The sequence below is a fragment of the Haliotis asinina genome, chromosome 4 (assembly GCF_037392515.1).
Source record: "Haliotis asinina isolate JCU_RB_2024 chromosome 4, JCU_Hal_asi_v2, whole genome shotgun sequence".
Lineage (NCBI taxonomy): Eukaryota > Metazoa > Mollusca > Gastropoda > Lepetellida > Haliotidae > Haliotis > Haliotis asinina.
The window spans coordinates 74,947,184-74,964,044 of record NC_090283.1 but is presented as its reverse complement, the minus strand read 5'-3'; the positions used below and the strand labels follow the sequence as shown (position 1 = coordinate 74,964,044).

At 39.0% G+C, this 16,861-nt stretch overlaps 1 protein-coding gene across 10 annotated transcripts in view; it reads right to left on the bottom strand.

Moving 5' to 3' along the window:
- Positions 1–16,861, bottom strand: part of LOC137281888 (peripheral plasma membrane protein CASK-like) — a 462,595-nt gene that overhangs the window by 347,300 nt on the left and 98,434 nt on the right. The window lies entirely within an intron of this gene.

Genomic DNA, 16,861 nt, shown 5'->3' with positions numbered 1-16,861 from the left:
CTGACCTTCACCTTGTTAACATGGCTCAAAAAATCTGTATCAAGAATAAAAACTATTGCCATGTTTCAGAAAAAACTAGTTCCATACAATATTTTAGGTATGGTTGCTTGTTAGTTCCATCGCACATCAAACCCAGATGATCAATTACATCAAAATGCCTTCACTCAATGTAATGTCTGTTACAAGATGATGCTAAGTTAATTCCTTTTATGAACATTAGGTGTCTCAACTGATTTATTTTGATTCATACATGTATCAGTTTCACGATCATTTTGCAATGGATGCCAAATGTTATCTATTAAGCAGGTAAAGGAAACTGATTATTTCCTGGAAGTGAGTGAGTGAGTGAGTGAGTGAGTGAGTGAGTGAGTGAGTGAGTGAGTGAGTGAGTGAGTGTGTGTGACTTTACGTCACTTTCAGCAATGTTCCTGCAATACCATGATGGGGCATGCAAGAAATGGGCTTGACACACTGCAAGCTTACGCATGTGGAACATCGATGTCTTCGGCATGAGGAATGAATACACACTTTAACGTCTAGGTTTTAACTCCCACCGCCCTTCTGATAATTCACCAGCACTGAGTTATAGAATCAATGTGTCTCATATCCAAACAATTTTATGTTAAATCATGATTTCATTTAAACCAATTTCTCATCAACCATTAGATTCTTCTGAATTATGACTAAATTTCGACATTGCATGAAAAACCTTTCTTCTTAAACTTATCTTTAAAACTCTATTTCTCCTACTTCCAAGTATTTCTCCTTCTTTTCCCAATCATACTAAGATTTTCAGGAAACTGTAACAGATCATTTGAAAGTAGATTTATTTTAATTTTAAGCAATTTTAACAGCACACCTAACTTTACCAAATTTATTCTGCAATGAGGAAAAAATGCCATATGTACTGTTTAAATGTATTGTTCCTAAAGTCACAGTTAACACAAAATGTGAAATGCCAAATGCAGTTATTTTTTTCTGCAAGGTTTACTGTTCTCGTTCCTCTGACACTGAAAAATACAAAGAATATCCTCCTGAAACTCTTCCCACGTTCACAATATACTCAAGATACATCAGCCAACCAACCCCATGTTGATACTGACATCCAGTAAAATTACATCTTTGTAAAATCAATACTTTTGCATATATCATTTCATTTCTTTTAACCTGATGGTAGCATCGCACCAATCTTCATTCAGATCAATAAACAAACATTGCTCAGCTATCTATTTTCAATACAGATTAATGAATAATATATTTGCAACTCAGAATCAAATTAGATGGTGGCATTTGCAAGAGCAGTATACATGAGCTGTAACTGCTGGACTTCAAGTTGTAGTGTCTTTAGGATGAATACCTGAGAGAAATAGAAGAATATCAGTCAACAGTGGATAAAATAATTAAAACGTAACAATACAATATAGGATCTTAAAGGTCCATTTCTTCCCGATGCTTAAGAATTAACTGATACACCAAAACTGTACTGTACCATGTGACCTCAGATTTACAATACACTGAAACAGATGCATTTCCGCATGGAACCTGAGATTAACAATAGCCGAGAAATGGATGCATTACGCCATGTGACCTCAGATTAAGAATACCATAAATGAGTATGTATTACGCCACGTGACCTCAGATTAAGGCTAGCTGAAACTGATGGATTGTGCCATGTCACCTTATATGAACAATACATTGAAACTAACGTATGAGGCCACGTGACCACAGATTAAAGATAACCGTAAATGCCATCCAGTGCCATGTGGCCTCAGGTTGACAATAGAGATGATCATTGAACGTGAATCCGTATCATGTGATCCACTTACAAAGACTGGAAAATGGCCTCCCATTTTATTATCTTGCCAAAAACAATTGCAACAAACTGGAATAAGACCCAAATCCACCTTCACCCTATCTCACCTGAGGCAAGAAACCAACATTATCCATTACACTTCAAGGTCTGCTGTTCAACACTGGAGTTAGTTAGCAACATGCCAGCCTTACTGACCTAACAATGGAAACATAGCTGATCCTTTTCTGACGACAATAACTTGAAGCTTTATCCAAGTGGCCCTGTACAGCAATAGCATGAGTAGGTTACCCAGCAAAACCATGTTTACATTTACATGTTGTACAACCTCTTGGAGCAGGAAATGAAAGTCTTACAAATTTCAGCCAGAGACAGGGTTGGTTAAATGTAAAATGTACCAGCCCTGACCCAAAATTATCTGCCTTCAAATAATTTACATTTAACAAGCGATGTTTATCATCCAATTGGAATTCATCATTTATCTAAATCTGTCTAAATCTAAACCCGGTCATAGTGCAGGTGTATTTGTGAATGGCAGCCCGTGTTGGAAATATACCATCCCGAATGATTGAGCAGGTAGATATTCAAATGCTGGTAGGAATGGTTTAACTAGTAAACAAAACATTTTTAGGTTGTGCTATCTCCCTGTGTATAGGGACACTTGAATTCATCATCATCGGTTAACCCGACCTGCATCAGCTGCACATGCTGGAGTGAGCATCTTCTATATTCACTTGACTAATGTGAGAGCTCACATGACAAGCAGGAGAAGGGTATTTTGGGGAAAAGTAAACACCATTATTGGAACAAAATTGATCTTGACAGTCATATTTACTTTCACTCCGTTCCTATTCAAGGTAACTGTAAAGTTTGACTGAGCACTCATCGATTGGGTTGACATTTTGACACTTTCTTAAAGTTCATACATATATTTTTCACAAAACACAAATTGGAAAGTATGGATTATGAACTTTTTTACAGGTTTGGTATGGTGTTGCAGTGCCAGCTAATGTTTAGCATCTCTCTCCCTTCTTCTTATTCCTCTCTCACACACAGACAGACAGGACGGACAGATGGGCAGGCAGGCAGACAGACATGCACAATAAACAGACAGGATGATGGACAGATGGGCAGGCAGACACACACACACAATAAATAGACAGGATGATGGACAGATGGGCAGGCAGACAGACACACACACAATAAACAGACAGGATGATGGACAGATGGGCAGGCAGACACACACACACACAATAAACAGACAGGATGATGGACAAATGGGCAGGCACACAGACAGACACACAATAAACTGACAGGATGATGGACAGATGGGCAGGCAGGCAGACAGACAAACACACACACAATAAACAGACAGGGGGGACAGATGGGCAGGCAGACAGACAGACATGCACAATAAACAGACAGGACAATGGATGGATGGACAGGCAGGCAGACAGACACACACAATAAACAGACAGGACGACGGACAGATGGACAGGCAGGCAGGCAGGCAGACAGACACAATAAACAGACAGGACAATGGACAGGCAGACAGACAGACACACACACACAATAAACAAACAGAACGGATAGATGGACAGGTAGGCAGGCAGACAGACATGCACAATAAACAGACAGGACGATGGACAGATGGACACGCAGGCAGGCAGACACAATAAACAGACAGGACAATGGACAGACAGACAGACACAATAAACAGACAGGACGACGGACAGATGGACAGGCAGACAGACACACACAATAAACAGACAGGATGACAGACGGGCAGGCAGGCATGCACAATAAACAGACAGGATGATGGACAAATGGACAGGCAGGCAGGGGGACAGACACGTACAATAAACACATACAGGAGAATGGATGGACAGACAGGCAGACAAGGGGACACGCACAATAAACAGACAGGACGAAGGACAGATGGACAGGCTGGCAGGCAGACACAATAAACAGGCAGGAGGATGGATGGATGGATGGACGGACAGGCAGGGAGGGTGACATGCACAATAAACACAGACAAGCAGATGGACGGATGGACAGACAGGCAGGCAAGCTGACAGACAGTTCTACTTTCTGGAAGTCAAATTCTGATTTATCAATAAAATATCCCTACTAATCAAGGTTCACTTTGTCCTCCCTTTAACAGGATATAAGATCATCAATTGTTGATGATAACCAATAACAATAGTTCTTCAGATTTCAGTCAAATTTCTTTATGCTTAAATTTGACTGAAGCACGTGTTCAGCCTATAAGATGTTACGACACCAAGTGTCCGACACTACAATAACGGTACCAAGCGGCCAATCACCATCTCTCTTATCAGGTACTTCCGGGATGCCTCTCCTAACCCATTTTATTCTCCGATCAATCACAGACATGACAATCACTTGGTAGCAGTCTGTCAAGTCTACTGTGAGATTCAATATCCCTTCACAATGGGCGGATGTACATAAATACTCACTGATGACGCACTTAATATGATCTAAGGCTCAATAAATCCAAGATAAAGGCGTTAAAAAGATAACTGTTTAATGTCTTTACAAAAAGGACTCTGATGACGATCCAGTACATAAGACATTGACAAAATCGTCACACTATCTGCGCACAACTAATCACAGTCAGATGACAATTCGAATAGCTCAAAGGACATTATTGGAACCAGTCCCCTTCAAGGACAATAATTAAGAGGAGGTCAGCAATTACGTCCAATTTAGCACTTGGTCACCTCGGTGATTGATTGAGACATTTGTAGCGGTAATGATAGCACTACTTGTTGACACATAACTTCCAGCTAGAAATTTGGATACAGAACTTTGTGACGAGTCCTTTGCATACATTCTGTGAAATGGTTCATTGCTGCTTTACACAGAAACTTTACGGCAAAAATAGGATACGTTGTAGAAGAGGTAGCTGGTACAGGGCAATGAGCAAACCCAACATGCGAAGAGATGTAGACTAGTGCATATGCAGAATATGATGATGAAACTGATTCCACACATAGCTGGACATGCCTTGCTCTTAAGATTCTCATAATAGTTATAAGCCATTCCAGTGATATTAAATTTGGGGAACACCAAAAATGAGCTTCATGCAATGTTCAAGTAAAATTGAGCAAAGGTCATTGGTACAGTAAGAGAAAGTTGCAGCCATTTAGACTACCACATAAATCCTGAAGTGGACTACTGGCAAACACAATATAAGTTCAGTTGGCACAGAGAATATGATTGCAAGAAGTAGATGGTGCGCGAGAATGAGCAAACCTTTTTAGTTTGTGAAAGAGAGAACAGACATAGGCCATTGCACATGTAGTTTATGATGAGGAGATTGATTCTGCACATAGCTGCTGAGACAGGCCATGCGCTTCACCCATCACACTACACTTGATTGCGGACAACCTGGGGCCCCTTTGCTCACATGGGCAAACACAGCTAGGCGGCACTCATACACGATAATATGGGTCAACTGTCAGGTTGGTTCTCAACTTTTCCTTGTTTTCCAATAGTGAATACAAAATGCAGGATGGTGGGTTAGGTTGACTGGTTGATTGGGTGGATGGTTGGTTGTGTAGCAGCAACAAAATTTCCGAGTCCCGTTCTGGGATTCGAACGATCGTGCGGATCCGAAGTCGGACGCCTTGTCCACAAGACCAAAGAGGTTAACCCCGTCAGCAAGCTGTGGGATGACTCCACGCCCTGCTACAGTTGACTGAGAAACTACAGACTCTACACACTGTATCCACACAGACCACACATACGCCCTGCATGAGATGCACTATAACTGCAAGGCTACCAACATGAATAAATTTTCTTAAATGCAAAGGCTTTTTTCTTTGATAGTCATTTAGAAGTTGTGGCAATAAGGACGGATAACTATGTATGGATTAACAGCTATTCTATTACTGTGAGGGCACCATTTGGCAAGCTGGCTGAAGCACCAGTTTAGTGATCCAGCGAGCTTGAGGTGATGGGATCAAGCCCACCTGTGACCGGGTATAAAAACCTTGGAGTCAACTTGCAGACTCTTCCAGTGTTGTCACGACCCATGAATCCGTTACATAACACTTACTTGCAGGTACAGCTGCAATGTGCAGTAAACTTGGACTAAGTTCAAGACTTTTGGTTCATGAATATAGTTTTATCTTTCCCTGTCCAGATTTTACCTGGAATTAAAACAAGAATTGGGTCCAGCTCAATCAAGAATTTTTATGTGTGCTTGCTAGTAATATGAGGTAATTAATGGACCCTGTAAAGTATTGAAATGGTGTGTGTTAGTGTGTGGTGGTGTGTGGTCTTGTGCACAGAACACAGATCACAAATCAGGTGAAGTGTTGGGCACATGGAGTCCTTGGATGGGTGAACATGTTTGGCAGCTTGACTCTTATAGTTAACAGGATTTCTGTACTGTCTCACAATGAAGTACAAATGTGGTCTGACCTTTGGCAAGGGAGTTTCTTCAAAATTGCCTCTGTTCACCCAGCAGAAAACGGGTAACCTGTGGGATAATTAACCTTCCAGTGCCTCTCAGACCACCTGTGTTAATCAAGGTGATAATGTCCCTCATGCTTGGTACCTTTACAGCATGTCCCTGCTGCATGGAGTTAATCGCTATACAAGTGGCCATATTAAAGAATAGCATACATGCAATGAATCAGTGATCATATGGACAGTGGTCCTGACAGGAACAGGTATCTACTCTTGATGCACTGTAGGTATACTCTCGATACTTTTGTACAACCCCCAAGATGCTGTATTTTTGTCTTTCTGTGTATACTTAAGTTTTTGAGTAGAATCTCCAAAGGGATTCCAAGCAGAAAAGGTTACCAGAATTTAACAGTTTTGGAGTTGTTTCCTTTGGGAATTTCATTACACAAAAAGTTAATTAAGTCTTTCTTAGTATCTGTAACATATCAAGTGAAGGAGGAAATGGCAAACCCAACACAGAAGGGATGTTTCATCTATAATTCTCTATAATTGTGCATCATATGAAACCGTGAACAGGTCAGGAGACAATAGTATTTGGGACAGACTTCCATCTTACTGCCAGAACCTGGCTCTCAACAGTGCCACACAACAAACAGGCTATCAACTGCAGCCAGCAGTCAGGTCATTATGACAAATGCATGTAACTCTAACCTCTGACCAGTATTCCAAACCAACTGGTCACTTTAAGTTCAATTCACATATCAAGAGCTCAAGAATTGATTTACCATAAATCTGCGATATCTGTACGCATGTCAGATGTGCACTACTTGCCAAGTCATCTATTTACTTGACCAGTGCAAATGTACTGATGATGTCTGGACAGTGAATGGTCATTTGTAAAACCTGCATCAGTACAGACAGTTGAAAACTTTCAATAAAATTGGAAACAAAAATATACATTATTAGCAGGAGTGATTATTTTCAGTTTCATATCTTTTTTGTTTCATATTCTTGGAAAATTGGTGGCACATTTTGTGAGCTCGACATGCATGTCATCATTGAATGAAAGCATTAAGCAACTTCTATTCTACAGTTGAACGTACCTCTCCACTGAATGGACAAAAATCAGATCACTGACAAGGTGAGCTAAATGTTCCAGGACTGCAGTGTCTAATCAAACAACCAACGTTCGTTCCCTCATTCAATGAGTTAACCAAATAGAAGCTCTCTCCCTAACAACCATTTACTCTTTAAACCATCAAAACTTCACAAGAAAATATATGTCACCACAGTGGAAAGAAAATTGACAATTTAGCAGGGAAGCGCAAGAGAAGATAGCAAGAATTTACAAATGACATGCAGTGCATACAAATGTTGTATTTCACTCTGGCCTCGCTAATAACTAGCCATTTACACTGAACAAATGATATCAACTGAGGCAGAATGTCGCTCCAACTGAGCCAGATCATCCTTTGTTTAAGATGCGTGTTGTATTACAGCAGAACTCCAGCAACAGCCTAGGTTTACTCGCACAAGCTGTAGCTCGTGTGGTTTATACACGGTCACGTTAGTTCTACATCTCTTTTAGCAAAAGACCGGCAAATATCACAGTGGGCAGTGCAAGGAATGGGCTTCACACATTGTACCCATGCATTCAAACCTGAGACTTGACAAGTGAATGCTTTGACCACAAGGCTACCCCATTGAACTGATACATACAGAAGGATGGGTAACACATACAGTCCTCGACCTAGGTGTTTTGACATGAAATATATCATTAAAAAAGAGTAAGGGATACTGGATTTACAAGATTGATAAAATGCAGATGAAGAAGCCAAGGAGGAAACAGATGATGAAGAGAAATTAAGAGAAAATGTGACAATTATTCATTCTTTTGGAAATGTTTCATATTTATGGATATATAGGACTTTATCTCACACTGGCATTGACTAGTCGTACGCTAAAAATATGGAATATCCTCTTCTTTTTTTTGAATGGTATATATCAGAACAATGAGGCCTAAACAAAACTTAACAAAGGCTGGCTTCTACGTCCTTGTCTATGGGTTAGAACTGGTCCTCAGCAACCAATGCTGGTGTTACGAGACGATAATCGGGTAGTGAGACTTACTGACTTAGCTGATGCATGTCATCGTATTCCACCTGCATGTATCAATGCTAATGCTTTTGATCACTGGATTGTCCAGTCTAAACTCAATATTTACAGACTGATGACATAAAACTGGGTTATTGCTGAGTGTGGCGTAAAACTCAACTCACTCACTCAAGACTATGCAGAGATGTCAGGTCTACAAAGTCAGCGAGCCTGACCACCCGATCCTGTTGCTCGTATCTTACGCCAATAAGGGTTACTGAAGATCAGTTCTCATCCAAATCTTCATGGGTCAGACAATCTCAGAATCTATTACATATGTCAGGTCATGATTGTCTGACCCATGAAGGTTCAGGGTGAAATAGGTCTTCAGCAACCCATGCTTGCCGAAAGAGGCGGCTAAAAGGATCGGGTGGTCAGGTCACTGACTTGGCTGATACATGTCACCAGTTCCTGATTGCGCAGATCAATGTTCATGCTGCTGATCTGTCTGGTCCAAATGATTATTTACAGACCGCCGCCATATAGTTGGAATATTGTTGAGTGTGGCGTAAAACTAAACTCACTCACTGATACTGTCTCAAAAATATGTAATAAATTCCATTACTAACTGTTGCAACAACACACACGACCCATTCCATTTTATGACTGTAAATCATCTCATGCGTGTTTCACTGTAATTTGGAAACATTTTGCATTCTTTGATACTGCAAGGCCATTTCTTGTTTCACAATTACTGTACCAACTGACTTCTTGTTTAACCTTTTCATTTCCATTTCTAGTATAAGATTTTACACTAACAACACACACATACACCAGGACTGAACCCGCACATCAAACTTCAAGAGTAATCACTGTGCCATTCCACCCCTGGGTTATTTCGCATTGTTACTATTTAACTAATAGACTAGATTATGTCTTTAAATATGAAAACAATTGCTCTCTAACAATGCTGAGCAGCCATTGTTACAGAGACAAGCATAATTATTTTGTCCATTTCATTTCGCGTAAAGCCAATGTTTAAGTGGGAGATGTTATGCACTGATCGACATTACAGTCCAAAGAACATTCACAAACTCCATTATGACTGGTTCTGTAATCATTATAGCAAGAACTTTTTATTCCATACTTCATTGGAAGAGATTATTTTGGAGAAATATTCGAAAAAAAAAATACAGAAATCCTCTGAGGGTTGCGTTCAATCTGCTTCTGCTAAAACATCCATACGGCACCAGAAGACACGATGCCAGTCAATACATAATTCACTCTGTGTAGACAGTATCAGTAGCTTGTTGATACCATCTTGTATTGCATGGTAGTATAATGGCCGTAACCACCATCGTCCAGTCAGTGTATGTATATGTCAATAATGATTAGCCTGTGTAATGATGTAAGCATGAGAGGGGAAATAGATACAGCAGACACACAGGAAGTGGCAGATTCCCAGCATGCATAGCAACTGGTCAGAAGCCATTTCCCCAATAAGTCTGCATACTGTCCAAAACTAGTTGTTGTGGAAACAGACATTTCACAAGTTCTGAAGTCTCAAACATAGTTGGCAAAAGGAAGAAGTAGCTCTAAACTGTCTTTACAAGAAAACAAGTTGTTACCCATGTCATATAAAGCAACCATTTTTCAGTTCATATTTGGTATGCCGATATCTTGCCATCTTGTTTTTACACAGATTCATTTCAGGGAATTCTCTCAAGTATATTTTCAATGTCATATATTCAATGACTAACTTTTATAACCCACTAGACAATATTCAAGTTATATGGCAGCAGTCTTTTGATTTAGTTTTTAGCAACCCATGCTTGTTGTGAGACAAACTTAACACAATCCCATGGTTACACTATCTGACTATTTTGAAATGGGCTGGTAAAGACCATTGGTAACACAGATGAATATGGGGTTGCTTCACCCGTGGGAATAGCTTGCAATTGGTGCTGCACTAAAACTTGTCCTGTTCCGTGATCTTTTATCCATATACCTTGGTGTATTCTTTTCAAAAGTTGAACAGTATACATACTACTCAGATTACATGGTTACAACTTGATATTTCCTTTCCGTTGAGATGTATACCATACTATACAGATTTTGTCCATGGACAGAACTTTTATATCCTTTTCAAAAGATGAGTAACATGCACTCTACTCAGCTGTATACACACTAAAGAAATTTTATCCAAGGATACAACTTGATGCTTCCTTTTCAAAACTTGAGTGATATATACACTATTCAAAAAAAGTTAAAGAACACCCAATTCCATCACACCACAATAGTTAATGTGTGACCAGGGCAGATTTACTACTGTTATATGAAAGAACTGGGTGTTATTTAACTTGTGTTGATTGGTAGCTGTCTATGTATAACATCACGCAGTAGTGAGACAATTGTTGGCATTGTGGACATCAAGTATTTCTGGTTCCATGATTGTTTCATGCGCAGTCAATGGTGTCCATTCATCAGGTTATGGATCATTGTCCTCATATTGCTCCCTGCCTTGTCCACAACACTCAATGCCATTATTTGTGGTCCCTATGGAGAGATCTATCTGGATATAGGAGTCAAGGTGATTAAGGTGACTTGATGATGGTCAAACACAACAGGATACTGCATGTACATCCAGAAGTGATTAATCTGCAGTACCTCTGGACTAGTTCCGAGTAGTCCCTATGGGACTGATGGTATGACTTGCAGAAAAGACAACTTCAGTTGTAGCGGTGGTTGATTGGAGCAGTAACAGAGTAAATGGGTGAATGAGTATGATTTTGCACTGCTGTTAGCAATATTCCAGCAACATCACAGCAGGAGACCCAAGCAGTGGGTCACACATTGAACCCATGAGGGAAATTGAACCCTAGCCTTCAAGATGACAAGCAAAACCATTATACACTAGGCTACCCCACTGTCCAACCAGTAACAGAAGTGGTGGTATTAGTAATGAGTGAGTGAATTTGGTTTTACACAACCCTCAGCAATATTCCACCTACATGACGTTTTCCTGTAAAAATCGAAAATGGACTACACAATCAAGTGATCACCAACATGAGCAACTATCTACACAATAGGGATATATCGATCAAGTCATCGAGTCTGACCACCCGATCCTGTAAGTGGCCTTTAACAACAAACATGGGTTATTGAAGATCTATTCTAAGTCTGATCTTCACAGGTTAGTGACAGTGGTGGTAGTTGTGGTGATGAAGATGCATGGCAGTCATGGTAGAAGTCATTGCAGCGGTGGTTGTTGTTGCAACAGAGGCCATCATATTGGTGGTGGTAGTTGTTGCAACAGAGGTCATCATATTGGTGGAGGTAGTTGTTGCAACAGAGGTCATCATATTGGTGGAGGTAGTTGTTGCAACAGAGGTCATCATATTGGTGGTGGTAGTTGTTGCAACAGAGGCCATCATATTGGTGGAGGTAGTTGTGGTGATGAAGATGCACAGTAGTAGTGGTAGACATCACTACTGCAGTGGCAGTAGTTGTCATGGTGGCAGAGATTGTTTGTGCAACCTACAATTTCCATACAATGCCAAGACCATCCCCCTAAGAACCAACTATTCAAGCATATATTATGTCCACAGAGGCATCTTGGACTTCAATGATTCTTCCAGGCCTCGACTTGATTCGATTTTTTATTTTTGACTCTGATTCGATCAATTTCTATTTGACTCTTCATACAAGTAAAACATCAGATTCATTTAAACATCAGAGTTCAAGTGAATTGGCTTTTCAGTGTGAAATCCATCATCAACATGACAATGTCTACCAACAACAATTTTCATGGGATAATTAGCCTGGCTTCAAATCAATCACATTTCACCTTATTTAAGCACTTGAAACTGCTCAAGATGGAGTCAAAAATACATTTTTTTGCTGAGGAAATAATTTAGATAGATATTCAAATTTCGAATCGAAATAGTGAAGATGGTAATCGAAAATTGAAACTGAGGTGTCGGATTTAATTTTCAATGAATCGAACTGAATCGCTGCAGTCCCAGTGCCTTCTATTCCTAGGGGATCAGAAACGATGGTTCACTGAAAAACAACCCACAATCATTCAACAAGGGGAGAGAGTAATTAATGTGATATGTCGAAACCTTCCCTGATGAAAGTCAGCAGTAATTGCCAAACTACACACCACTGGGTACCCTCCTTTGAGTGCAGCTCAGTAACTAATGAATGAGGAGTTTAAAAAACATCGCTGACATTCACATCAATCATTCAACATCTAGTGGCACTTTCCTCACAATTTGCTTTATACCAATGTCACTAGTTGTATTTACCTGACAACATTCCTAAATCAGAACATGAACTAAAGTTTTCTTTATAGTTAACAAGCATTATCACTAAGGTGACATAATTGCCCACACCATATTATCAAATCAAACTTAAAAAGAAATGAAAGTGAAGGTCGTAGTTTAAGAAGTAAAATGTCAATAAAAACATTAGTTTCATACTCTCTTGATATCTGCACTTCCAAAACTGACTGAGACCTTTCTTTTACTGTGACAAACCTAGATACCAAACATGAAAAGAATCTAGTCAACGGTTCTTAAGACATTCCAATCCCCAATTCATACAAACATATGAACAAAGGGAGCCCAATACTATATCACCAGCTTCACGTTAAACGCGCAAACAGGGAAAATAATGGTTTAATGACAGCACCGATGACATATAACTCTGAGGTAAGACAGCTGAGGTCACATGAAATTGAGTTTAACATGTTCACAATTATATCATTTATATCACAAAATAAATGCTAAAGTGTGCTTGTACTGAATTGTACTTGATGGTATTATTGTGCTAGCCAAATGAGAATTGGTCTTCAGCAACCCAGCTTTTAGTCACAGCCATAGAACTTTAACTAATCTGTCTCACAATCCTTGAACCACATTATTTTCCCCACTACCAAACCCTCTGCATAGCTCTAAATGAAGCAAATCTGGATTTCCTCAGGTTCCAGATCTCTGGTCTTGCTGTCCTTCTATTTATTATATATGGGTTTGTTTGTTACAATCAAAATTATATACATTCTGAGACTAAGAGTGAGTCTTACCTTAAACCTGAATACTTGTATTTACTCGGCATCATGACAAATAATTTATCCTAAGTGATACTGACGAAGAATAATAGTGAGACTCATTATAAAAAAAAAAATAAAATAAAAAAAAAAAAAATATATAGCAGTGTTTTACTTTCAAATGCCTGAAGAAAAGTAACTTTATACATCAATTTCTGATAAAATATGATGTTTTTCAATTCCAGATAATGACTGATTACACTAAGACGCCCCAGCCCAGGAACCAACAGACCTCTTATTCTTACTGAATATTGTTTGAAGTTTTCCACAACCTATTATTTAAAAAAAAATAAAAACAAAAATAATAATAATAATTTCTACTAACAGATCTCTTGAAAGAAACCTTTACAATTATTACTATAATTTGTATATTGTCAAACTGTATGTATGGCACCTCACTCCAAACATCTTATTTCACATCACACATTCTCTCTAAAACCCAACAGAATCTTAGATACAGCCAAAGTTGCTTTGAAAGAAACATACCACAGACCCAACACTTGAGCCATCAGGGGAAGGCCAGGCAGATTAAATCTTTATTCAAGAAAGCTGCCCCACAGATCATCAAATCTTCCAAATTTGCCCATCAATAGCCTGTGAGTCTGATGAAAGGTAGGATATTGGTGTTAACACCCACTTTACCATTCCACTAACAACATTATCCCTTCATGTGTAAGTAAGTCAGACCAATCACCATTCAGCTCTCTCACTGTGTGCACCTTCATTATAACACTATTCATTATACCACAAGCTCCTCATTGACATCAATCATCTCCAAGCGTCCTAAATTTAACTTCAAAACATAAAGGTCTTTCAAGATCATGTAATTAAGTAAATTAAAATTCATTTGAACAAGAAGACACTGCATCGAAGACAGCATGACTGAAAAGTTTAAAACGAAAACTTGCCAGATACACCAGTTTGACCTTAAGAGTAGGATGCACAATGTAATAGGGACGTTTTGGGGTACTTCCATTACAAGTGTCTGTTTTTCCCCACTTGCTTGACTGGGTGTCTGTCATTCCACTTCCAATCAATAATCAATTACACCTTCCGGCAAAAGACAAAGACCAGTAATCGGGCCTCCATACGACCCCATTATCCCACGATCCATACCAATTTCCCATAAACTGCTTTTACCTTCACCCTTTAAAACAATTTTTATAGACTAGTGAAATCTGATAAAAAGGAACCTCTCTTGAGAAAATCTCTATTTGACAAAATTCTCAACTATCTGACTAACACGATTCAAATTCTATGCTTCGAGACACAATATTTTTGTCGGGAGTACAAACGCTCAGATCCAAGACACGATTTCCTCTCAGTTATGAATTCCGCGTTTGTCTTGCCAGTAAGAAAAAGCCTAGACATAAACCAAGTCTCCTCAAGAAGGATCACAGGCATTCTCCAAGATAACCTGGAATCAAAGAACGTGTGTTGGAAGTGTTTCTGCTAATGTGCTTAATCTGTTAAACCTGTAAGACACTATTACTGTATTTGCAATGCTTAGCGTCCTTTTCCAATAAAAGCTTACATACCAGCTATTACCTGCAAGTAATCTTTCTCAATGCCCAGTATAAAAAAATGAACAAATATTTTTTAAGAGTGTGGGTAGGGATTCAAAAATATTTTGCAAATCCACTTGCCACGGGGCAAGTGACTTCAAGAAAGTAAATGTCCTAATTTTCCACTTGCCCTGATCTTATGACACAATGCCTGATGTTAATGTTTACTGGACTATTTATCGAAAAGTGATAATTTCACTCTCTACTAGCTCTACTTTGTTATTATTGCCAACTTGAATAGCTTCAATATGAGCAGATATAAAATGAAATCTAAGATTTTATTCGTAGTTTAAAACCATAAGTGGAAATTATCTACTCAGGGGTGCATCCAGCTTTTTGTCAAAGTAGGCCACTTGGTTCACCCTTTTTGAGAAAGTGAGCCAACACACAAGTTAACATGGGTCAAAAGCTAAATGACTGTACTTTCTTATTGTATCACCTGTCATGTATATATGTGTTACCATGGTAACAGTGATACTAACATGACTAAACAGCTAAATTCAACAAAGTGATGAAGTACATACCTTCAAGAGTAAATTAAGTGTCGTTTTTTTCTCCAAAACATGTGCATTCATTGATGAATGGTTAAGCAAAGTTGCTTAAACATCCATACTATGATATAACCCACTGAATGCTTAAACTAAATTGCTTTCATGTTTTGTTATTCACACTCGACATGATAGAATTTTTAGCTACGAATTTATGTCAATACCAACTGATTATTGAATATTTTGTCACAATAGGCTACATATGGCGCACATATTATATCCAAGTGCGCCAGCTCAACTTTATTTGCGTGAAATCTGACGTGCTGAATTTCTTTTTGCGCCAGAAGGACCACCAAATGCGCAATTCCTGCACTCCCACAGCCTGGATGCATCCCTGTCTACTCATCCACGGACAAGTAAGATATTTTTATTCGATTGCCTGAAATGAAAACCGACTTGTCCCGGGTTTTGGGCAATGAGATTTTTTAACCCTTGGTGTGATGGTTTTGTGACACTTTCAGCAATATTTAACCAATATCACGACAGGAAACATGAGAAAAAGGCTCCATATACTGTACCCATAGTGGATAATCGAACCCTTTTTTTATTTGTTTTTAGAAAAACAACAAAAGATAACAACATGTTACTGCATTCAGTACTCAGTGGTAGATAACAAATAATATCTCTCACATTGTCCTGTATGGCTTGCTCAAAGAGACAACCCTACTTTGTCATTTTGGCGTATAAAGGCGAATCTGTTCTTAATTTTTCAGATGATTTCCGTTGGCATATCAGAGCAAAAGAATCAAGAGAGTGTGTCCTACTTTTAACATCACTGCAACAATTTCAGGAGACAGCAAGTGGGTTGCGTCATTATCAGTATTTCTGTCATCTCGTGCGTGCATATCTGCGTGTCTGCGTGCATGGGATAGTTATTGAAATAGGATCAACCTAACCCACATTGTTGTGGATCATTGTAAAGACAGATCTGGGATTAACACCTCAAGTGGATCACGGCATAACTATGGGAGGCAACTCTGCATACAAGCCAAACTGTTACAATTTGGTGAAATAACATTTGCTGAGCTGGTAACATGTTAGTGCTGAATTGTAACAATAAAATATTTCCTCTAATGAAAATAAGTCGTGTTAAAGCCATCATCTTCATTAGTTGCAACATACTGGTTGTGGAACATACACAGTTAAAAGTTTCAGGCTAACCCTATTAATGTCCTACCTGAGAAAGTCAACAAATTGTTATCAAAAGATGATTGAACAGTACCTGAATATTAGTATTCATAACCATGAAAAAATCCCATATCAAATCTGAACATTAAAACCTTCAGGTTTCCTT